Consider the following 26,686-nt stretch of genomic DNA (forward strand, 5'->3'; position numbering starts at 1 on the left):
GGTTTGGTCTGTGTCATTAACAGGAGAGTTTCCTCTCCTAGTGTAACCTTGGTGATTGCACATGTATTTCTTTTTAGGGTGTGTTTAATTTGTGTGGATTATAATGTAAATTTATGTTGCATACTAGATTTTGCAATATTATTTTATGATTTTACCCTTTTATTTTATTATAAATTAGTAATTACTTTATTGTCACTTACTTAAATTTATAATTTTATGTATAATATTCAAGTTATTTCTTATGGCATTTTGTAAGGTCACTTTGGTTCTTACCCAGTGTTTATGGTGGGACTGTTTATGATGTGACAGGTCCTTGTGCCTTGTGCATTGCAGAGTTGATGTAAAATGTTGAGTCCTGCTATGTTGGTGTTTATTTTAGATCATTTCTAAGCATTTTAAACTATAGCAATATACCCACAGCCCGGAGAGTCTGGAAAACAGTCTACCACAACCAAAAATCAGGGTTACATTAACTTAAAATAAGATTGAAACACAGCACCATTTAGACTGATGTTGAATTCATCATTGCCTTTGCAATATACTTCTGTGCTTCTTAATTACTACAGCTGCTTCATAATCCTGCAGCTTAATACAAAAATATCCCTCTGAAGTTTTCATCTATTCTTCTCACAGCTCAAGACACCTGTAACATTTCCTGTCATAAGGTGGCAGTATATCTTTAAGTTTCACAACCAACCAGGTATGTGAATTGGTGGTTGTGAATGGCACAATCCTGTATATGAAAATAAACCTCAGACTATAATAGGACTCCACCCACTGAATGATGATCCGCTCACTCATAAGAGGCGGACATAAGAGAAGTTAGATGTAATCGACACAACTGATAACATCTGTCACAGCAAGGCATCATGATTATTCTACTCCTCAGCATCTATTTTAAATGTAATCTAGTCACAGGTAATGTCAAGAGTGCTTTAAATGCATTATATTATATAGTTTTTTGAGTATTATACACTGCTACTGTTATGACTGTATGCCACATTTTATGATGTAATTCTTCATTGGTACTGTGTCTTACTTTTATTGGTGTCTGTTCAACAGTTTCCTCTTCAAGTGATCAAGTCGACCAGACTCCAGCTAATATTTACACAACAGGAGAAGAAGTTAAAATCTACTGCTCACACAGTATTCAAAGCTATGACACAATCCTCTGGTACAAGCAGTCAGAGGAAACTCTACAGTTGCTTGGATACCTGCGTTTTGGCACAGGTTATCCAGAAACTGGAGTGAATGTGACAATAGATGGGGGTGCAAATGTAAAAGAGAAATGCAGATTAACGATTAAGGAATTCGAACTGAGCAGCAGTGCAGTGTACTTCTGTGCTGCTAGTTACCACAGTGCTGCACATCTCTGCACCTCAATACAAAAACCTATCAAACACACTTGTTTTTCTCTATATCTCTATATTACAGCTCACAGCCTCTCACACCTGGAGTCAGCCAATATAACCAATGTCTCACAGAGATCAGATATTATAATAGAAGCCTCCCTATGAGTAGCAATGAAACATTTAAGCTGCCACATCCTGTGATAAAAAAAAGCACTCTTTAATATTAAAATTGTCTGATTTCATTGGGGGGAACATGTCATGATAAATTTCCCGTATATGTCATTTTCTCTTTGTTTTCACATTGAGTCGAGTCTCTATAATCTCTAAATAGTTTTTGTTGGTTTCCTGTAATCTTGAATGCTTTTAATCAACCCATTACTAAAGACTTAATACTTAATAAAGATCTAATACATTAACACATGCATACATTAATGATAAGATATTTCTCTGAAAAAAAAAACCACTCTATGATGACGCCATTACGATAGTTTACCATTAAAGGTTTTTGTAAAAGAAACTGTTATTAACGTTCAAAGAAAAGGAAACTGTAAATGTGCTGGTTATATTGTAAAGCTACATGAATACCAGCTCAGTGCTGGAGTGTAAAAAACCTAAAGCTGTTTTATAACTTAAATATCGCTACCTTTGGTAAAAGACCAGTTGTGACAGTGTTAACAACAGGTAGATACCAGCATAGATTAAGATGGAAACACAATAACAAGTAGATTTATGTTCATTCAGTCAGAAAACACAACATCATGATCATTTTCTTGCCTGTTCACACCCCCTTGTACCTTTAATATTTCCTCTCATAAGGTGGCAGTATATATCCTTGCTCAGAATTCTATACTGAGCAAAGAGTGCGCATTTGTAATAGTTTTTGACACAGTGATGTTCATGATAGTAAATTCAGGACATAATAAGGGTCCACCTGCTGAATGATAGTTTGCTCATGAGAAAGTTTCTTCATTGATGAGAAATAATCGACACAACTAAGATCATCATGATCATTCTACTCCTCAGCATCTATCCTAACATCCTAGTTTCAGGTAACGCAGTGGATATGTTCAATATATTTTAGAACAGTATTATACAATGTTACTGACATAACTTTAAGCTGCATTTTATAATTCTTGTCTTTTCAACAGGTTCCTCTGTCAGTCATCAAGTTGACCAGACTCCAGCTAACATTTACACAACAGGAGAAGAAGCTAAAATCAACTGCTCACACAGTATTCAAAGCTATAACACAATTCTCTGGTACAAGCAGTCAGAGGAAACTCTACAGTTGCTCGGATTTTTATTTTTAGGTAAAGGTACTATAGAGCCTGGAGTTAATGTGACGATAGATGGGGGTGCAAATGTAAAAGAGAACTGCACATTAACAATTAAGGACATTGAACTGAGCAGCAGTGGAGTGTACTTCTGTGCTGCTAGTTACCACAGTGCTTCATATCACTGCACCTCAATACAAAAACCTATCAAACTTATGTTCTTAATCTTTTTAATACAGCCTCACACCTGGAATCAGCCATTAAAACCAATGTTGGTCTCACAAAGATCAGATATTATAACAGAAGGTTCCCTATAAACAACTATGCAACATTTGAGCTGTCATATCCTGTTATTAAAAACAATGACACAACCTTCCTACATGTATCATGTTCACCTTACTGACTTAAGTTTGTGACAATTTTTTAAGTTTACTGTAACTTAAAATATTTTTTAACATCATAAAAAATATATTTGTTTCCTATGCTCATCTAATACAACCAAATGAGTGATAAGATAGAAGCCAATCTCCAATTGCAAATACATCTGTAGAGGATTATTATTGGCTGCTGACTATGACTGCAACAGCTTAAAGAAGAAAAAACAAAACATTTTATGATATATTATTTAAGTTTTAGATGTTTAACCATAAAAATAGTCAAGACTTATATTTCATAAAGTACTAGAAAATTAGTGATTTAATTATTTTAAATACACTGAATAAGACGAAGTAACTTGGTTGGTTGGGTCTCTGTAATTAACAGGAGAGTTTCCTCTACTAGTGTAACCTTGGTTGTGGTGCATGTCCTCTCATGTCCTGTCATAAGGTGGCAGTATATCTTTAGATAAAAATAAACCTCAGGATATAATAGGACTCCACCCCCCAAGTGATGATCCACTCATAAGAGGCAGGCAAAAGAGAAGTTAGATGTAATTGACACAACTGAGAACATCTGTGTTAGCAAGGCATCATGATTATTCTACTCCTCAGCATCTATTTTAAATGTAATCTAGTTACAGGTAATGTCATGAACGTGTTAAATATATTTGATGAGAGTATTATACACTGCTCCTTTTACGATTTTATGCCACAAATTTTGATGTAATATTTTGTTTGTAATTATATATTGGGTCTTATTTTTGGTTGGTGTCTGTTCAGCAGATTCCTCTTCAAGTGATAAAAATGTCTGACATATCTCTGTTTTACCATGAATACTATCACAACTCAAAATCCCACATCTTTCAGGTTGGGATATAAATACTTTTTTACTACTTTTGCAATTTTTCTGTATGCCACCATACTACATTTTCAATAAACAATCAAGTGGGATTTAAGTGAAGTGACTTTCTGATTTAATTCAAGAGATTAAACAAAGGCGCTGTTACAGTCTTGTTCTATACATATTACCTGATTTCACATCATCAAATGCTGCGTGTCTTACGTTGAGATGCTCGGCTTGGCCTTTACTGCAGCCACCTTCAGCTGTCATTTATTAGTGGGACTCTCGGAGACAGGGGAAGAAAAACTGAACATAATGCACATGGGACACTGGACTATCAAAATAAAACAGGATGTAAGATTAAGACAAATAAACTTGACAGATCTAAACAGGGAAACAACCGTGGAGACAGAGAGGTAAAAAACAATTTAGACAAGACTGACTCTCACAGGAGATGCTGAGGACAAGAAAGGGGACAAATATGATTAAACAATAAATCATTAACCAGAAATATAGATAAAACTCAAAGGTACGAGAAAGAACTAAACTCAAGATTAAGAAATACAGAGCTTGAACTAAAATAACCTCTTAAATGCAGAAGAAACAATCACAATAAATACAAAATGTTGGGTCCCAACCAGGACCATAACAGATAACGAGTGGTTTCTCTCCTGCTCCATATTTTTATTTTCCCATCACCTTTTATTTATCTGTCCAAACATTTTTTCACAACTGTGTGGCCTCCTTTAGATTGTTTCTGGAAAAGTTTAAACGGTGCGTCTTAAATTTACTTGTTGTCTTCTGTGGTCATTCAGGCCTTTTCATGTTGCTGAGATACATTCCCTCCTTCTAACAATGTACCAGACTGTTAATTTGACCACTTTGGGCATTTTCTTTACTAAACCCCTTGAAATAAAGCTGAAAGTCTGCACTTTAATCGCCTGTTTGACTTGAAATACAGCATGGTTGTGTACACATATAAACCTACAGCAAGTGTATCAATGTCAACATTGTAGCAGTTCATGATTTAACAGACAAAAATAATAACTTCACTCTACAGATGTGAGTGCAGCTGCTAAATGGACCTGTACTTTATCAACTAAAGATTGTTAAAATCAGTGCAGTTTGCTTCCTTACTGCTAGTTAGCACAGGGGTTCATATCACTGCTCGTCAGTACATAATCTTCCCAAACACCATAACAGAGCCCCGTCGTAAGGGGGCAGTATGTCTTTACCTTTAACGCTGAACCAGTTTTGTAAATTTGTGGTCAAGGTTGACACAGTGATGATTACAAAGCTAAGTTGAAGATATAGACTCCGCCTGCTGAATGATAGCTCACTCAAAAGGAAGATTACAAAGAAAGAAGGGTGCAAATGATCAGCACAACTGGGAAAATCTATCATAGCAAATCATGATTATTGTACTCTTAACTATTACTTTTCCGTCTTTTTTCTTTCTTCTTCTTGTTTCAGGTAATGCCATGGATATGCTGATTGTATTATAGTATGACGCAATGCTAAGATTTTAACTCTTTAGCTGCATTTTTTTTTTTACATACATTTTAAATTTAGATAATTTCAAGGCTTAATCTTGCATAATCTGTATTATCTTTGGTTGATGTCTGTTCAACAGGTTCCTCTGTAAGTGACCAAGTCAACCAGACTCCATTTAATGTTTATGCAGAAGAAGAAGAAGTTAAAATGCACTGCTCACACAGTATTCAAAGCTATGACACAATTCTCTGGTACAAGCAGTCAGAGAAGCAGCTACAATTGCTTGGATACATGCGCTATGACAAGGGTTATCCAGAGGCTGGAGTGAATGTGACGATGGATGGGGATGCAAGACAACACAAGAACTGCATATTAACGATTAAATATCTCAAAGTGAGCAGCAGTGGAGTGTACTTCTGTGCTGCTTATTACCACAGTGCTGCACATCACTGTACCTCAATACAAAAACTATCAAACACATTTTTTCTGTATTAAATCTCTATCAACGCTCAGCATCTCACACCTGGAATCAGCCATTATAACCAAAGTTGGTTACAGAAAGATCAGATATTAAAATAGAATATTTAAACTGCCACATCCTGTTATATTAAAAAAAAAAACCATCCAATATTTAAAATATCTGTAATGTTGTATTCAAATGTGAGCACAGATTGTGCATATCACTTTGAAAACTCAATGGTTTTGTGGAAATCATAAAATGAAGACAGGCTTTTGTTGTTTTGCTTCTATTCACATGATGACATTACAGGTTTGTACCGAGTGTTGTGTAGGGCTAATTTAACGGGTTTAATGTTTTAACAAAACGAGAAAGGACTCAAACAAAGCACAACTTAAAGATAGTCCATGTTTTCCTAATGAGAGAATTCCATCAGAGCAATAATGCGAATGCTACCACATAATGAAAGTGAAACATAGTATCAACTAGATTAATGTTCAGTGCGACCTGGTGGTCACAGAGCTCAGGATATAATACGACTCCACCTGCTGAATGATGATTTGCTGAAAAGTGAGTCTCCTCAGCACAACGGAGGCGATCTGTCACAGCAAGGCGTCATGATTATTCTACTCCTAAGCTTTCATTTTAAATACATTCTAGTTTCAGGTAATACAATGAATATCTTTATTATACTTTAAAATGATACAAAGCTATTATTAAAACTGTATATCTGTATAATTGCATTTTATAGTAATGCTAATATTTATGGTTTATTCTAATATGATGTGTCTCACTTTTGGTTGATGTCTGTTCAGCAGGTTCCTCTGTCCACCAGACTCCAGCAGACATTTACACAAAAGGAGAAGATGTTAAAATCAACTGTTCACAAAGTATTCAAAACTATGACACAATTCTCTGGTACAAACAGTCAGCAAAACTGCTGCAGTTTTTGGGATACATGTATTTAAACAACTATAATCCAGAGCCTGGTGTGAATGTGTCAATGGATGGGAATGCTGATAAAGGCAAGAACGGCACATTAATCATTAAGGAACTCAAACTAAGCAGCAGTGGAGTGTACTTCTGTGCTGCCTATTACCACAGTGCTGCACGTCACTATACCTCAATACAAAAACGGAACAAACCAAAGTTTTTTTTTGTTTTTGTAAGATATCTGTATTGTAGCTCACAGCTCCTCACACCTGGAATCAGCCACTATAACCAGTGTTGGTCCCACAAAGATCAGATATCACCAGAGAATGTTCCACACGAGCATCAACGTAACATTCAAACCGCATCCTGCCATAGAAAGCAACCTCCAATATTCAAAGTATCTACAGTGTCCAAATTCAACTTGAGCACTATGATGGCAAAAAGATGCTCACAGGTATCACTAGTTGGTTCATGTTAATATGATAGCATCACACAGTTGCTGCCCAATCATCATGTGAATTTTAGTTCTACTATATCCCAGAGTTCCTCTTTTGGACTGAGACCTGGGAGCCACGGAAGCCATTTAAGTACAGTAGTACTGTCATGTACATGAAAACAGTTTTAGTTTTAGTTTTAGTTTTGCGATTTGTGACATGGCGCCTTATCCTGCTGGAACAACCATCAGAACATCGGTGCATTGGGATCATAAAAGGATGGACCTGGCAACAGCAGCATGGCCAAAAACATCGTATTTGTACATAGACATTAAAGTTATACAGACATAAAAATCAACCTCTAATATACAAAATATCTGCAATTTCTGATTTCAACATTAGTACTATGAAGACAAACAACATAAACAATTTTCACTTGTTTCATTGGCAGATTTTTTCACTTATTTCAAGCTAAAATATCTTGTCTTAAGTGAAAAATCTGCCAATGAAACAAGCGAAAATTGTCTAGTTTTTTTTCTAGTTTTAAGATTCACTGTCTTGAAACAAGTTCCTTTAGCTTACTGAAATGTTGCCCTTTAGCTGATTGTCTCATTTTAAGTGTAATGAGATAATTTTGACTAGAAATAAGAGAAATATACTTGGTAAGATTTAGAGTTTTTGCAGTGAATAAACATGAATTTTCATCTCTTCTCACACTTTAGAGCCCTTTGCAGCTGTAACACTTTCTGTCATTAGGTGGCAGTATATCTTTTGAATTGCACACTGTTGTGAATGGCACAATGTTGTTTAACAAATAATGTTCAAGATAAAAGAACACTCCACCCACTGGATCACGATTTGCTTAAAAGACACTTTCATGAAACAAGACAGAAGTATTCAGCACCACTGAGAACATCTGTCACACGGGCATCATGATTATTTTACTCCTAAGCATCTATTTTAAATATATTCTAGCTTCAGGTAATGTCATTGATGTTAAATATATTTTACAACAGTTATATAAATTGTTAATGTCATGACATAAAGCTGTATTTTATATATAATTTTTCATTTATTCTTTTACATCGTGTTTACTTTTGTTTGTTGTCTGTTCAGCAGGTTCCTCTTCAAGTGATAAAGTCGACCAGACACCAGCTAATATTCACACAAAAGAAAAAGAAGTTAAAATCCACTGCTCACACCGTATTCAAAACTATGACACAATCCTCTGGTACAAGCAGTCAGAGAAACAGCTACGATTACTTGGATACCTGCGTTATGGCACAAGTACTCCAGAGACAGGAGTGAATGTAACGATAGATGGGGGTGCAGAAAAAGAAGAGAACTGCACATTAACGCTCAAGGATCTCAAAGTGAGCAGCAGTGGAGTGTACTTCTGTGCTGCTAGTTACCACAGTGCTGCACATCACTGCACCTCAATACAAAAACCTATCAAACACATTTTTGGGTATCTGTACAGCAGCTCACACCTGGCATCAGCCATTATAACCAATGTTGGTCTCACAAATATCACATATAAACTTATTTTTTCTGTTAACTAATGCAACGAAATTAATGATAAATAAGACATTTCTCTCAATACACTCTGTGATGATGGCATTATGGTAGTTTACAATTAAAGGTTTTTGTCAAGGCGCGGCTGTGTGGCAGGCAGGAGGAGGACCCAAACGCAAAACTCACAGACACGGAGATGAACTCAAAATCACAGCTTTAATGCTGGAGTGGCAGAACATAGGAAATACAAAACTAAACTGGGAAAAGTAAACTAACATACGCAGAGACACAGGGAGATCCACACAACATGAGGGACGACGTCACACTGAACAGAGGGAGACGCAGACAGAAATACACAGAGGGTTAACGAGGGAAGTGGGAACACACGGGGAACACAGGTGACACTGATAATCATAACGAGACAGGGCGGGGTGAACTGAACACTGACGGGAGAGGTGAAACAGGAAGTACAGGAGGAGAGAGAGCACGAGTAGAACACCAACGTAACAGGCAGGGGAGACATGGAATAAACACGAAAGGGGACGAGGGCTCATAAATACATAGAGGGCACACAGGGGGAAGAGAGAGCACGGGGAGAACTTAGACATAATGGGCAGACACAATAACACCATGGACAGACAGAGGGAACACAGAGAAGTGGGAGCAGGCAGGCAAAGAACAGAAACCTAACAAATGGCAAAATCACAACAGAATACACACTCGGAATGAACAAAAGCATAAGGAAACACAAAACACTGAGTCCTCAGACTCAGGACCATGACAGTACCCCCCCCCTCAAGGGCTGGCTCCAGACAGCCCAAACACAGAAAAACAAAACCAAACAGAAAACAACCCAGGGCGGGCGGCGGGGGCCCAGGACGGAGGGCTCGGAACAGAAAACAAAGAGCACAGAAAACACCGGAGCCCAAGAAAACAACCCAAAACACAGAGCAGTTCAGGGGGCCGACCGTGCGGAAGGCAACGGCGGAGACGCGGAAACAGTTCAGGAGGCCGACCGTGCGCAAGGCAACGGCGGCGACGCGGAAACAGTTCAGGAGGCCGGCCGCGCGCAAGGCAACGGCGGCGACGCGGAAACAGTTCAGGAGGCCGGCCGCGCGCAAGGCAACGGCGGCGACGCGGAAACAGTTCAGGAGGCCGGCCGCGCGCAAGGCAACGGCGGCGGCGAAGGAGACGACGGAGCAGTTCAGGAGGCCGACCGCGCGGAAGGCAGCGGCGGCGGCGAAGGAGACGACGGAGCAGTTCAGGAGGCCGACCGCGCGGACGGCAGCGGCGGCCCTCCAGTCCCAGGCGTGCCGGCCATGGCCCGGTGGGCGCAGGGCCAGACGAGGCAGCTGATGAGGATGCTGGACCAGACGAAGGCTCCGATGAGGATGCTGGACCAGACGAAGGCTCCGAAGAGGCGGCTGCGGCAGACGAAGGCTCCGAAGAGGCGGCTGCGGCAGACGAAGGCTCCGAAGAGGCGGCTGCGGCAGACGAAGGCTCCGAAGAGGCGGCTGCGGCAGACGAAGGCTCCGAAGAGGCGGCTGCGGCAGACGAAGGCTCCGAAGAGGCTGCGGCAGACGAAGACTCGGAGGCCGGGCCAGGCGAGGTTGCAGAGGCTGAGGCCGGGCCAGGCGAGGTTGCAGAGGCTGAGGCCGGGCCAGGCGAGGTTGCAGAGGCTGAGGCCGGGCCAGGCGAGGTTGCAGAGGCTGAGGCCGGGCCAGGCGAGGTTGCAGAGGCTGAGGCCGGGCCAGGCGAGGTTGCAGAGGCTGAGGCCGGGCCAGGCGAGGTTGCAGAGGCTGAGGCCGGGCCAGGCGAGGTTGCAGAGGCTGAGGCCGGGCCAGGCGAGGTTGCAGAGGCTGAGGCCGGGCCAGGCGAGGTTGCAGAGGCTGAGGCCGGGCCAGGCGTAGCGGAAGCACAGGCGGATGTAGCCGGGCCAGGTGATGACGAGGCGGTCGCAGATGGCGGCTGGACAGGCTCCTCGGGCCCTCCAGCTGATGCGGCGTGAGGCTGAACGGGCCCCTCGGACCCTCCAGCGGAGACAGGAGGCTGAACGGGCCCCTCGGACCCTCCAGCGGAGACAGGAGGCTGAACGGGCCCCTCGGACCCTCCAGCGGAGACAGGAGGCTGAACGGGCCCCTCGGACCCTCCAGCGGAGACAGGAGGCTGAACGGGCCTCTCGGACCCTCCAGCGGAGACAGGAGGCTGAACGGGCCTCTCGGACCCTCCAGCGGAGACAGGGAGGTGCTGGCCGGGCTCACTGGAACCCCCAGCGGACGAGGTAGATGGCGGCGTGGGAGCCGCGGAGTCCTGGATGAGCTCATCCGAGCTTCCAGCAGGAGCTGAAGTAGAGCCAGAGAGGATTGGGACCCCGGGCTCAATGTTAAGCTGGCTAGAAAACCGCACTGCTACGGGGAACTGGGCCAAAGGTTCAGGTGCGAGCTGAGCTGCTGGACACACGGGGACCTGAGCTGCTGGACACACGGGGACCTGAGCTGCTGGACACACGGGGACCTGAGCTGCTGGACACACGGGGACCTGAGCTGCTGGACACACGGGGACCTGAGCTGCTGGACACACGGGGACCTGAGCTGCTAACGGTGGAGAAGTAAATGACTGCACAGGGGACTGAACTGATGTCTGCAGTAACGGTGGTGGTGAGGGTGGAGTAGGTGGTGGAGTTACTGACTTCACAGGGGAATGAACTAGAGGTAGTGACGGTTGTGGTGCTGGTGGTTGAGTGGGTGACTGTGCTAAAGGAGGCTGCACTGGGGACAGCAGGGCTGCAGGAGACTGCACTGGGGACACTGGAGACTGCACTGGGGACACTGGAGACTGCACTGGGGACACTGGAGACTGCGCTGCGGGTGGCGGCGAGGGAGCTAACTGAGCTGCGGGTGGCGGCGAGGGAGCTAACTGAGCTGTGAAGGGCTGCGAGGGAGCTAACTGAGCTGTGAAGGGCTGCGAGGGAGCTAACTGAGCTGTGAAGGGCTGCGAGGGAGCTAACTGAGCTGTCGATAAGGCTGATGATTCCTCTACCAACTGAGCTATTGATTGGGCTAAGGATTGAAATAAGGTTTGTAGTAAGTCAGGCTGTGGATGTGACTGTGCTATGGGAAGCGAGGCTGAATGTGGTGGAGGTGGCGACTGAGCTTCGGGCCGGGCGGCTGACAGAGCTTCGGGCCGGGCGGCTGACAGAGCTTCGGGCGAAAATGGTGGTGGTGGAGTTGGTGTCTGGGCTACAGGCGGCTTCACCGGAGTTTGCTCAGAAACGTTAGGGCGGCGGCGGCGTGAGCGCCGTTTTCGCCGAGAGGGGGGAGGAGATGAGCCGGGCCGCGAATCCTCCAGCGGACCGGGCTGAACGTCCTCCGACCCCTCACACTGGAGAGGCAGCTCCGGGCGGACGCCTACGGTGGAAACAAGGAAGTCCCGGATGTGGGGGTGCAGCGCGCCGAACAGCCACGGGAGTCCGGACACCATCCGCTGTAGACGGGCGGCTACGACCTCCCGGTGTTCGTCTCCTGGCAGCGCCTCCCACTCCTGACAGTGGTACTCCACCGTATAGATCAAATCCTCCCGGAGCTCAGCGGAGGGGTTGTGAGTTGCTGGGTCCATTACTGGTGACGTCGTACTGTCAAGGCGCGGCTGTGTGGCAGGCAGGAGGAGGACCCAAACGCAAAACTCACAGACACGGAGATGAACTCAAAATCACAGCTTTAATGCTGGAGTGGCAGAACATAGGAAATACAAAACTAAACTGGGAAAAGTAAACTAACATACGCAGAGACACAGGGAGATCCACACAACATGAGGGACGACGTCACACTGAACAGAGGGAGACGCAGACAGAAATACACAGAGGGTTAACGAGGGAAGTGGGAACACACGGGGAACACAGGTGACACTGATAATCATAACGAGACAGGGCGGGGTGAACTGAACACTGACGGGAGAGGTGAAACAGGAAGTACAGGAGGAGAGAGAGCACGAGTAGAACACCAACGTAACAGGCAGGGGAGACATGGAATAAACACGAAAGGGGACGAGGGCTCATAAATACATAGAGGGCACACAGGGGGAAGAGAGAGCACGGGGAGAACTTAGACATAATGGGCAGACACAATAACACCATGGACAGACAGAGGGAACACAGAGAAGTGGGAGCAGGCAGGCAAAGAACAGAAACCTAACAAATGGCAAAATCACAACAGAATACACACTCGGAATGAACAAAAGCATAAGGAAACACAAAACACTGAGTCCTCAGACTCAGGACCATGACAGTTTTTGTGAAAAGAAACTGTGTTGATGTTCATTCAGTCAGAAAACACAACATCATGATCATTTGCGGCATTTTGCCTTTATTGGAAAGAGGCAGTGAAGATGATGGGAAAACAGGGGGAAACAAAGGGGGAAGACAAGCAGGAAAAGACCCAGAGGTCAGACACTGACCCAGGCTGCTGCTCTCTGGACATGCAGAATCTGGTTGCCTGCTTACTCACTAAACTAAACTGGCATCCCATCATGATCATTTTCTTGCTTGCATACACCCCCTTGCACCTTTAATATTTCCTCTCATAAGGTGGCAGCATATATCCTTGCTCAGAATTATATACTGAGCAAAGAGTGTGCATTTGTAATAGTTACTGACACAGTGATGTTCATTATAATAAACTTAGGACGTAATAAGACTCCACCTGTTGATTGCTCATTTTCTCATGAGAAAGTTTCTTCATTGATGAGAAATGATCGACGCAACAGAGAACATCATGATCATTCTACTCCTCAGCATCTATGCTAACATCCTAGTTTCAGGTAATACCATGGATATTTTCAAAATATTTTAGAATAGTAATATACGATGTTACTGACATAACTTTAAGTTGCATTTTATGATTTTCATATAATGTGTATTACTTTTACTTGATGTCTTTTCAGCAGGTTCCAGTGTTCAAGTCGACCAGACTCCAACTAATATTTACACAACAGGAGGAGATGCTAAAATCTACTGCTCACACAGTATTCCAACCTATAACCAAATCCTCTGGTACAAGCAGTCAGAGAAAACTCTACAATTGCTTGGATACCTGCGTTTTGGCACAGTTACTCCAGAGACGGGAGTGAACGTAACGATAGATGGTGGTGCAAATGAAAAAGAGAACTGCACATTAACGCTCAAGGATCTCAAAGTGAGCAGCAGTGGAGTGTACTTCTGTGCTGCTAGTTACCACAGTGCTGAATATCACTGCACCTCAATACAAAAACCTATCAAACACATTTTTTGATATCTGTACAGCAGCTCACAGCCTCAAACACCTGGAGTCAGCCATTATAACCAATGTTGCTCTCACAAATATCAGATATTATAATATAGGGTCCCCCGTGAGTAACAATGCAATATTTAACCTGCTACATCAGGTTATAAAAAGCAATGACATAACTTGCCCACATGTATCATTTTCACTTTGCCGGGTTGATTCTATTACTTTTTTTTTTTAAAGTTTCCAGTATCTTAATATCTGATTGAAAAATAATTATATTGTTCTGTTATCTAATACAACCAAATTAATAAGCTATTTCCCTCAATAAACACTCTGTGAAGAAGGTGTTATGGTAGTTTACAATTAAGGTTTCTGTGAAAAGAAACTGTGTTATTAACTTTCTAAAGAAACTATAAATTTGATGATTGTGTTGTATAGCTACATGAATACCAGCTCAGTGCTGGACATTAATGATCTTAAGTTGTTAAACTTAAATAGCACTACCTTTGGTAAAATACCAGCTTTAGCAATAGTTAAATACCAGCATAGTTTAAGATGGAAACACAATAACAAGTATATTGATGTTCATTCAGTCAGAAAACACAACATCGTTTTCTTCATTTTCTTGTCTCCTCACATCCCCTTGCACCTTTAACATTTCCTCTCATAAGGTGGCAGCATATACCTTTGTTCAGAATTGTATACGGAACCAGGAGTGCAACTTTGTAATAGTTATAGACACAGTGATGTTTATGATAATAACCTTGGGGTATAATAAGACTCCACCTGCTGAATGAAAGTCTGTGCATGAGAAAGTTTTTTCATTGGGAGAAATAATCGAGACAAGTGAGATCATCATGATCATTCTACTCCTCAGCATCTATGCTAACATCCTAGTTTCAGGTAATAACATGGATATGTTCACAATATTTTTGAACAGTATTATACAATGATACTGACACAACTTTAAGCTGCATTCTATAATTCTTATATAATGTTTATTACTTTTGTTTTGTGTCTTTTCAGCAGCTTCCTCTTTCAGTGATCAAGTTCACCAGACTCCAACTAATATTTACACAAATGAAGACCAAGCAAAAATCCACTGCTCACACAGTATTTCAGGCTATTACCAAATCCTCTGGTACAAGCAGTCAGAAAAACAGCTACAATTTCTCGGATACATGCTTAATGACAAAGGAAATCCAGAAACTGGAGTGAATGTGATGATGGACGGGGATGCAAATGAAAAAAAGAATTGCACTTTAACAATCAAAGATCTCAAAGTGAGCAGCAGTGGCGTGTACTTCTGTGCTGCTAGTTACCACAGTGCTGCATATCACTGCACCTCAATACAAAAACCTATCAAACACATTTTTTAATATCTGCATTGAAGCTCACAACCTCAAACACCACAGTGCTGCATATCACTGCACCTCAATACAAAAACCTATCAAACACATTTTTTAATATCTGCATTGAAGCTCACAACCTCAAACACCTGGAATCAACCATTATAACCAATGTTGGTCTCACAAATATCAGATATTATAATAGAAAGTTCCTCATGAGCAGCAAAGTAACATTTAAGCTGTCATATCCTGTTATTAAAAACAATGGCACAACCTCCCCACATGTACCATTTTCACCTTACTGACTTGACGCTGTGACAATTTTTAAATTTACTGTAAAAAAACTTTTTTCCCCCTATTATCATCTATTACAATCAAATGAGTGATAAGATACTTCTCTTAATAAACACTACTATTGTGGTATTTTACAAATGAAATTGCGTTATTACTTTTGTTCATTAATTTCCTGGTTATATTGTATGGCTGAATAAATATTGGCTCAGTGGACTGCTGCTCTCCGGCCATGCAGCATCTGGTTTCCTGCTCACCCACTGAGCTAAACTGGCAACATCATGATCTTTTTCTTGCCTGCTCACATCCCCTTGCACCTTTAACATTTCCTCTCATAAGGTGGCAGTATATATCCTTGCTCAGAATTGCATGCTGAACCAGGAATGTGAATTTGTAATAGTTACTGATATACTGATGTTTATGATAATAACCTTGGGATATGATAAGACTCCACCTGCTGAATGACAGCTCATGTTGTAGCTTCTTCATTGAAGAGAAATAATCAACACAACTGAGATTGTCCAGTCAACATGATCATTCTACTCCTCAGCATCTATCTTAACATCCTAGTTTCAGGTAATATCATGAATATGTTCAATATATTTTAGAACAGTATTATACAATGTTAGTGGCATAAGGTTAAGCTGTATTTTAGAATTTTTGTATATCGTGTGTTACTTTTTATTCGTGTCTTTTCAGCAGCTTCCTCTTTCAGTGATCAAGTTCACCAGACTCCACCTGATATTTATACAAAAGAAGACGAAGCAAGAATCTACTGCTCACACAGTATTTCAGGCTATTACACAATTCTCTGGTACAAGCAGTCAGAAAAACAGCTACAGTTTCTCGGATACATGAGTTATGACAAAGGTAATCCAGAAACAGGAGTGAATGTAACAATGGATGGGGGTGCAAATCAAAAAGAGAACTGCACATTAACGATTAAGGATCTCAAAGTGAGCAGCAGTGGCATCTACTTCTGTGCTGCTAGTCACCACAGTGGTGCATATCACTGCACCTCAATACAAAAACCTATCAAACACATTTTTTCATATCTGTATTGAAGCTCACAGCCTCACACACCTGGAATCAGCCATTATAACCAATGTTGCACATGATTCCTCATGAGCAGCAAAGCAACATTTAAGCTGTCATATCCTGTTATCAAAAACAATGACACAACCTCCCCACGTGTATCATTTTCACCTTACTGTAACTTAAAAATGTTTTTAACTTCTTAAAAAAATCAATTTTTTCCTATTATCATCTAATACAGTCAAATGAGTGATAAGATAATTCTCTCAATGAACTCTGTTGAAAGTGTTATGGTAGTTTACGATTAAGGTTCTTGTTAAATGAAATTGTGTTATTACTTTTGTTCATTAATTTGCTGGTTATATTGTATGGGTAAATAAATATTGGCTCAGTGTAGGACTTTTAATGACCTCACACTACTTAACAGTTTCAACAAATAGGTAGATACCAGCACAGATTAAGATGGAAACACAAAAGTAAGTACAGTTATGTTCATTCAGTCAGAAAACACAACTTCATGATAATTTTCTGGCCTGTTCACACCCCTTTGCACCTTTAACATTACCTCTCATAAGGTGGCAGTATATATCCTTGCTCAAAATTCTATATCGATCCAAGATGTACATTTGTAATAGCTTTTGACACAGTGATGTTTATGATAATAAGCTTAAGATATAATGAGACTCCACCTGCTGAACGACAGTTTGCTCATGAGAAAGTTTCTTCATTGAAGAGAAATAATCGACACAACTGAGATCATCATGATCATTCTACTCCTCAGCATCTATGCTAACATCCTGGTTTCAGGTAAAACCATGAATATGTTCAATTTATTTTAGAACAGTATTATACATTGTTACTTACATAACTTTAAGCTGCCTTTTATTATTTTTATGTATTGTTTCTTTCTAATTATCTATTTTCAGCAGCTTCCTCTTTCAGTGATCAAGTCGACCAGACTCCTCCTAACATTTACACAAATGGAGAAGAAGCTAAAATCCACTGCTCACACAGTGTTCAAAGCTTTTACCAGATCCTCTGGTATCAGCAGTCAAAGAAAGAACTACAGTATCTTGGACACATGTACTTAGGCAAAAGTTCTGTAGAGACAGGAGTGAATGTGACAATAGATGGGGGTGCAAATAAAGGTGAGAACTGCACATTAACGATTAAGGATCTCAAACTGAGCAGCAGTGGAGTGTACTTCTGTGCTGCGAGCTCCCACAGCACTGCAGATCATTCTACCTCAGTACAAAAACCTCCCAGGTGCATTTTAAAAAAATATTTCTATTAAAAGCTCACAACCCCTCACACCTGGAATCAGCCATTAAAACCAATGTTGGTCTCACAACAATCAGATATGGGAAAAGTTTCATTTTGAGCACCAACGCAACATTTAAACTGCAGGTTGTAAAGAGCAACCTCCAACATTAAATATGTCTGACAACCCACCTCTGGCGCTGGTGCCCTACCCTCAATTTTAAATGCATTTAGACACTAAGGGTTTTCGGGAAGAGCCGTGCTGCTCTCTGAGAGGAAGCTAGTACCATGCTCTCCTGAGTTTTAAATGCACTTTAGAACAGCACACAGCAACACTACATATGAGCGGGCGTAGGGAGGTTTGAGGTCTTCACTCACCCCGGTTCTGTTAGCCGTCAGGGCTGGGGGGCTGGGAGGAGGTGCTGGCCATCAGACTGGGGTCTGGGATGCGGGGCCTCCCTGCTACTGCAGATAAGGAGGTGGTCCGCTTGCCTTCACCCCAGAGAGAAGGGTTACATCTCCTGGGTCTAGGTGCGGCTTGCCCCTCTGAGGGCGGGGGTACCTGGACCTGGGATATAGAGTATGTTTGGGGAGTGCGACTGTCTGTGCAGTGTCTATTTGTGTCTGTCTACACGTTGGGTGAGTGCCGAGTATTTGGTTGTGCATATGGGGTGGGAATGCACGTCTGTGTCCGCGTGTGCCTGTTCGTCTGTGTCTATATGTCAGGTTGGGTCTTAGACTCAACCTCTCTGGGTACATCTCAGGCCCTCTAAAGTACGGAGGCCTATCTCCACTCACCACACTCCCTGCCGGTGGCTGATGCCCTCAGACGGTGTGTTGGTGGTCCTTGTCGTCTGGGGCTGGGCGCTCATGTATGTACCGGCTCACTCCTGGTGGCCGATTGGCGGGGCCGGGCGCCTGTGGCCCGGCTGGGCTCCTTCCGGGGGGTGGGATGCCCTCAGGCATCTGGCCTCTGGGCCTGAAGCTCAGTCCCCTCTGGCACAGCTGGCTGCCGGCAGAGCCCGCGGGCACGCCACTGCAACCCCCTCTGGCCTCTGCTCTGTAGTTGCGGGGTGACCTCTCCTTTGGGGCTCTACTCAGCTCTTCCCAGGAGGGTGGCACGGTTCCCCCCCCTTTGGTGGTCCTCCTCGGGTCCTTGTACTCTGGGGCCTCTGGATATCTGGGGCCTGGATCTCCTCCATACCTGCTTCATGCCCTGGTGGACGGGGCAGTGGCTCCCCACACTCCCTAGCAGATCGTTACATGGAGAAACCTTTGGAATACAAGCATGCTGATCCACACAGGTATGCACACAGGTGTACACACGGGTGTTCACAGACGCGGACTACACCTTTCTTGGCTGCTGCCTCAAAGCACATTGTGCGCGGTCTATCTTGCGTGCTGCACAATATCGTTTATTATTTAGTATCTACTGTTATCTACTGCTAGCTAGTTTATTGTGATGGTTGTCATGGTCCTGGGCCATGTGGGCCCAGTATTCTTAGTTCCTTGTATTTTTGTATTTCGTTCCTTATTTAGGCCATGTTTTCTGAGTTGCCCTGTTGTGTTGTTCCCTAAGTGTTTTCCCTTCATGGCTTTTACCCCCTGTGTGCCCCTCTGTGTATTTATGAGCCCTCGTCTCCCTTTGTGGTTGTTTCATGTTTCCCCAGCCCGTTATGTCTGTGTTTTCCCCGTGCTCTCTCTCCTCCTGTCTGAACCTCTGTGCCTGTACATGTCATGTTCAGTTCACCCCGCCCTGTCTTGTTATGATTATCAGTATCACCTGTGTTCCCCGTGTGTGCCCACTTTCCTCGTTTACCCTCTGTGTATTTCTGTCTGAGTCTCCCTCTGTTCGGCGTCGCGTTCTCCCTCATGCTGTGTGTGATTCCCCTGTGTTCCTTGGTGAGCCTTATGTTAGTTTTTCCCAGTTTAGTTTTTTATTGTTTCTCGTGGCCAGCAATAAAGCTGTGTTTTTTGAGTTCATCCCCGTGTGTGTGAGTTTTGCGATTGGGTCCTCATCCTGCCTGCCACACAGCAAATCATGACAATGGTGCTTTTTTTTTTATTATGTTGCTCTTTGTTGTTTGCTTTCTCTTCTGTTTTTTTCTCCATACAGGTGATCCAGGTGTTTTGTTTGTTTGGGGTTTTTTTTGTTTTTTGTTTTTTTTGTTTTTTCTTTCTTCCCCCCCCTTCTCACCGTCTCTTCTCCCCTTTGGTTTTCTTTCTCTCCCTCTCTTTCTTTCATTCTTTCTCCCTGTCCTATCCCCCAGTCATGTCTGTCCCGTTTGTAGCAACTGAAAATAAAATAAATTCATAATTATAATAAAGGTCAATCAAATGGACCAATATGGCAAGGCCATGATGATCCACTTGGTAAAATAAATCCGCTTGGCATCTTTCTTGGCCTTAAGACAACAATTCTGATGGCTAAAGATCCAAACGGGACACAAAAAAACAAAAAAACAAAAAAACGTCTGACATACCTAATATTCACCATGAACTAAATCTCAACTAAAAATCTCATGTGTTTCAGTTTGGAAGATAAATATTTAGTCAATAACATGTTTTCTTCTCTCTGTACAGCACTACAATAGAGTTATGATCAAACAATCTGTGATTGAAGTTCAGACTTTCAGATTCAGGTCAAGAGGTTTAATAAAAGTGCTACTTTAAATGTTCAGGAATTACTGTCTTCTTCTATACACAGTATCCAATTTTCAGAGGCTCAAAACTAACTGGATAAGGGATACTTTAAAATTTAAGTACAATTTGAAAGCCTTTGCAACAACTGCCTTTATTCTGCATAGGCATAAACAAATGCTGCATGTCTTTGCTTCAGATTCTCTGTTAGGCCTTTACTGCAGCCACCTTAAAGTGAGCTTCTTTGTGGTTCTTCATGCCTTCAGATCATTAACTAATCAAAAAACTGGCCTTTTTGGTCAAGATCACGTGACTTGGCCATTGAAGAATATCCCATTTCTTTGCCTTGAAAAACTCCTGCAATTACAAAAGTGCTTCATATTACTGCTCATCAAAACATAATCTTCTCAAACACCAATTTCCATCTCTTTGTCTCATAGCACCTTTAAAACCTCTTGTCATTAGGTGGCAGTATGTCATTGACTTTTACGCTGAAGCCATTGTGTGAATTTGTGGTCATGGCTGACACAATGAAAACAAAACTAAGCTGAGGATATAATAAGACTCCACCTCCTGAGTGATGGCTTGCTTAAAAGGGAGTTTATTCAGGAAAAAAAAGCAGATTGGAAATCACCATACCTGGGAACATCTGTCACACAGGCATCATGATTATTTTACTCCTATGCATCTATTTTAAATATATTCTAGCTTCAGGTAATGCCATTGGTGATAAATATATTTCATAATAATAAAATAAAATGTTACTGTCACAACATAAAGCTTCATTTTTAACAGAACTTTTCGTCTATTCTTATACATTGTGTTTTTACTTTTATTGGTGTCTGTTCAGCAGGTTCCTCTTCAAGTGATCAAGTCGACCAGACTCCAGCTAATATTCACACAAAAGAAAAAGAAGTTAAAATCTACTGCTCACACCGCATTCAAGACTATAACCAAATCCTCTGGTACAAGCAGTCAGAGAAAGAGCTACAATTGCTTGGATACCTGCGTTTTGGCACAAGTACTCCAGAGACTGGAGTGAACGTAAAGATAGATGGGGGTGCAGAAAAAGAAGAGAACTGCACATTAACGATCAAGGATCTCAAAGTGAGCAGCAGTGGAGTGTACTTCTGTGCTGCTAGTTACCACAGTGCTGCACATCACTGAACCACAATACAAAAACATACCGAACACTTTTTTGATATCTGTATTGAAGCTCACAGCCTCTCCCACCTGGAATCAGCCATTAAAACCAGTGTTGCTCTCACAAATATCACATATTATAATGAAAGGTCCCCCGTGAGCAGCATTTAAGCTGCCACACCCTGTTGTTAAAAGCAATGAAATAACTTCCCCACATGTATTATTTTCACCTTGCTGAGCTGAGTCTGTGACACTTTTCTAAGTTTACTGTTTAAGTAAATATTTTTTCATATTCAATTTTCAAAAAACTTTTTTTCCTGGTATGTAATACAACCAAATTAATGATATGACACGTCTCTCAATACATTGTATGATGACAGCATTACATCGTTTACCATTAAAGGTGTTTTTATGAAAAAAAAAAATCTGTTATTAACATTCAAAGAAAAGGAAACTGTAAATTTGCTGGTTATATTGTAAGGCTACATGAATACCATCTCAGTGCTGGACTGTAAACAACCTAAAGCTGTTTTATAACTTAAGTAACACTTCCTTTAATAAAAGACCAGCTTTAACAATAGTTAAATACCAGCACAGATTAAGATGGAATTACAATAACAAGTAGATTGTTCATTTAGACAAAAAACACAACATCATGATCTTTTTCTTGCCTGCTCACACCCCCTTGCACCTTTAATATTTCCTCTCATAAGGTGGCAGTATATATCCTAGCTCAGAATTTTATACTGAACCAGTTATTGACATACTGAGGTTTATGGTAATAACCTTGGGATATATAAGACTCCACCTGCTGAATGCTCACGAGAAAGTTTCTTCACTGAAAAGAAATAATCAACACAGATGAGATTATCCAGTCAATATGATCATTCTACTCCTCAGCATCTATCCTAACATCCTAGTTTCAGGTAATATCACAATATGTTCAGTATATATATAGATAGAACACTATTATACAATGTTACTGACATAACTTTAAGCTGCATTCTATAATTCTTATATAATGTTTATTACTTTTGTTTGATGTTTTTTCAGCAGCTTCTTCTTTCAGTGACCAAGTTCACCAGACTCCACCTGATATTTATACAAAAGGAGAAGAAGCTAAAATCCACTGCGCACACATTATTTCAGGCTATAACCGAATCCTCTGGTACAAGCAGTCAGCAAAACAGCTACAATTTCTCGGATACATGCTTTATGACAAAGGTAATCCAGAACCAGGAGTGAATGTAACAATGGATGGGGGTGCAAATCAAAAAGAGAACTGCACATTAACGATTAAGGATCTCAAAGTGAGCAGCAGTGGCATCTACTTCTGTGCTGCTAGTCACCACAGTGCTGCATATCACTGCACCCTCAACACAAAAACCTATCAAACACATTTTTTACATCTGCATTGAAGCTCACAGCCTCTCACACCTGGAATCAGCCATTATAACCAATGTTGGTCTCACAAAAATCAGATATTATAATAGAAAGTTCCTCATGAGCAGCAAAGCAACATTTAAGCTGTCATATCCTGTTATTAAAAACAATGACACAACCTCCCCACATGTACCATTTACACCTTACTGTGTTTTTTTTTAAAAGTTTACTGTAACTTAAAAAAAAAATAAAAAATTCCGATTATCAAACAAGTAAAAAGACATTTCTTTCGATAAACACTCTGTTGAAAGTGTTATGGTAGTTTAAAGTTTTTTGTTTTTGTAAATTGAAATTGTGTTATTACTTTTGCTCATTAATTTGCTGGTTATATTGTATGGCTAAATAAATATTTGCTCAGTGTAGGACTTTTAATGACCTCACACTGCTTACCAGCTTCAAAACAATAGATAGATACCAGCATAAATCATGATGGAAACACAATAACAAGTAGATTGTTCATTCATTCAAACAAAACATCATCATGATCATTTTCTTGCCTGCACACATCCCCTTGCACCTTTAACGTTTCCTCTCATAAGGCAGCATATATCCATGCTCAGAATTATATACTGAACCAGGAATGTGAATTTGTAATAGTTACAGACACGGTGATGTTTATGATAATAACTTTGGGGTATAATAAGACTCCACCTGCTGAATGAAAGTCTGTGCATGAGAAAGATTCTTCAATGGGAGAAATAATCAAACCAACTGAGATCATCATGATAATTCTACTCCTCAGCATCTATCCTAACATCCTAGTTTAAGGTAATATCACGATATGTTCAGTATATTTTAGAACACTGTTATACAATGTTACTGACATAACTTTAAGCAAGTGTTGTTCTGTCCACTTGAACTCCATCAGACTCTCAGCTAGACTTCCCGTAGCGCTCCTTTTATTGTGGTTTCATGAATATGCATAGTTTCATTAACATATGACATCTTAAACAGGCATGTGTGTGAACAAAGAATACCTGTCTGTGTGTACATGTAAGTGTGTTCGATGTTTTTTTTTCCCTTACTACCTAGCCTGACCTGTCTCCCCAATGTGATGTTTGTGTATTGTATGTATGGTCGGCAAAGTCTGTCATCTCGGTTGTGGGCAGCTGCAACTGACAAATAAAGGCCATCTCATCTCATCATCTTATAATCAAACAATCTGTGATTGAAGTTCAGACTTTCAGATTCAGGTCAAGAGGTTTAAATAAAGTGCTACTTTAAATGTTCAGGAAATAACTGTCTTCTTCTATACACAGTATCTAAATTTCAGAGGCTCAAAGGTAAATGGATAAGGGATACTTTAAAATATAAGTACTATTTTAAAAGCTTTGCCTCTGTTCTGCATAGGCATAAACAAATGCTGCATGTCTTTGCTTCAGATTCTCTGTTAGGCCTTTACTGCAGCCACCTTAAAGTGAGCTTCTTTGTGGTTCTTCATGCCTTTAGTTTGGCATTAAATAATGAAAAAACTGGCCTTTTTGGTCAAGATCACGTGACTTGGCCACTGAAGAATATCCCATTTCTTTGCGTTGAAAAACTCTTGAAATTACAAAAGTGCTTCATATTACTGCTCATCAATACTTAATCTTCTCAAACTCCAGTTTCCATCTCTTTGTCTCACAGCACCTTTAAAACCTCTTGTCATAAGGTGGCAGCATATCTTTGTCTTTTATGCTGAATCAGTTGTGTGAATTTGTGGCAACAGCTGACACAGTGATGAAAACAAAACTGAGCTGAGGATATAATAAGACTCCACCTCCTGAGTGATGGCTTGCTTAAAAGGGAGTTTATTCAGAAGAAAAAAGATTGGAAATCACCATACCTGGGAACATCGTTCATAGCAAATCATGATTATTCTACTTCTAACTATTAATTTTAGCTGTATTCTGGTTTTAGGTAAAGCCATGAATATCTTCACTATATTTTAGTAGGATGCAATGCTATAATAATCCTGTATATCTGTTTATCTATATTTTATAATTTAGATCATTTTAAGGCTTATACTTATGGATTGTGTCTTATTTTTGGTTGGTGTCTGTTTAGCAGGTTCCTCTGACAGTGATCAAGTCGACCAGACTCCAGCAAACATTTACACAAATGGGGAAGAAGCAAAAATCCACTGCTCACACAGTATTTCAAGCTATAACCAAATCCTCTGGTACAAGCAGTCAGAGAAACAGCTACTATTGCTTGGATACATGTATTATGATAAAAGTTATCCAGAACCGGGAGTGAATGTAACAATTGATGGGGATGCAAGGCAGCGCAAGAACTGCATATTAACGATTAAGGAATTTGAACTGAGCAGCAGTGGAGTGTACTTCTGTGCTGCTAGTTACCACAGTGCTGCACATCACTGCACCTCAATACAAAAACCTATCAAACATGTGTTCTTAATCTGTTTATTACAGCCTCTCACACCTGGAATCTGCCATTATAACCAATGTTGGTCACAGAAAAATCAGATTACTGCAAGACGCCGGAGACAGATGCAAACTCAACTGCAGCTTTATTGCTGGGTTACATAAATTTAGAATCATGTACAAACAAAGGCATAACTATGAACTAGAGAGAAGAACACCGAACAAATCGCAGAAGATTGATAACATGACAACAACAGGAGCAACAGGAGACAAGAGGTAATCCGGGAGATGGAACACAGAAGTGGACACAGTTGAACTTAATCAGAAGCAAAACTCAAAACACTGAACACAGGATGTGAGAACTCAAAAGTAAAACACAAAATACAAGACAGATGCAGACTTGACTCTGAGACATGGCAACATGAGGCGCAGAACCAGAACAGAAACCTTGAAACCAGCAACAATAAATATAACAGAAAACCATAATTCAAAGAGGAAAACGTAAACCAGCAACACAAAACACTGGGTTGCAGACCGAGGACCGTGACAGTTCTTTCATATATCATTATCCATTAGCTAAGTTGTACTTATGTGAAAAGCTTTAACAAATAGGTCGTTTTGTGTAAAGTATTCAAGCTGATCATTGTTGTTGTGTTTTGTTTTGTTTTTGTTAGTTTGTTTTCATTCACATTAACATGGTATTAGTTTCTCAAAAAGATAAAGCACTGCTATCAATGACCATCTGTTGATCTCACAGCCTACAGCTTGTAGCACCTGAAACACTTCTTGGCGTATGATGCTAGGCTATCTGTGACTTTTACACTGAACCAGTAGTGTGGATTTGTTTAAGACTCCTCCCACTAAATGACAGTTTCTTCATCAGACAGTTGGAAATAATCAGTACAACTGAGAACATCTTTCATAGCAAGACATCATGATAATTCTACTCCTGAGTATTTATTTTGAATGTATTCTAGTTTCAGGTAATACCATCAACATGTTAATTGCATTTTAAATTGGTATCGTACAGTGCTAGTGTTATAAGTGTATTTAAATTGTTATAAATTTCGCTTTACTTTTGAATTATGTATGTTCAGCAGGTTCCTCTTTAAGTGACCAAGTCCACCAGACTCCAGCTAATATTTACACAAAAGAAGACGATGTTAAAATTGACTGCTCACACAGTATTCAAAGCTATGACCTAATCCTCTGGTACAAGCA

The 26,686-nt window shown here is 41.0% G+C and overlaps 1 protein-coding gene across 3 annotated transcripts in view; it reads right to left on the reverse strand.

Moving 5' to 3' along the window:
- The window catches only part of LOC146552059 (uncharacterized), an 87,966-nt gene that overhangs the window by 28,957 nt on the left and 32,323 nt on the right, over window positions 1-26,686 (reverse strand). Inside the window, exon 2 of one of the 3 annotated variants that reach the window (XM_085258051.1) lies at window positions 19,039-19,121. The exons of the other annotated variants lie outside the window; for them this stretch is intronic. The gene's annotated coding sequence lies outside the window, so the exon portion shown is untranslated. Of the gene's footprint in view, window positions 1-19,038; window positions 19,122-26,686 lie in introns of those variants that run through there. 3 annotated transcript variants of the gene reach the window in all.

Source organism: Mchenga conophoros, linkage group LG19 (genome assembly GCF_057382185.1).
Source record: "Mchenga conophoros isolate Kocher_MC1m ecotype Shallow Benthic linkage group LG19, M_conophoros_male_GT1.1, whole genome shotgun sequence".
In the NCBI taxonomy this organism is placed as follows: domain Eukaryota; kingdom Metazoa; phylum Chordata; class Actinopteri; order Cichliformes; family Cichlidae; genus Mchenga; species Mchenga conophoros.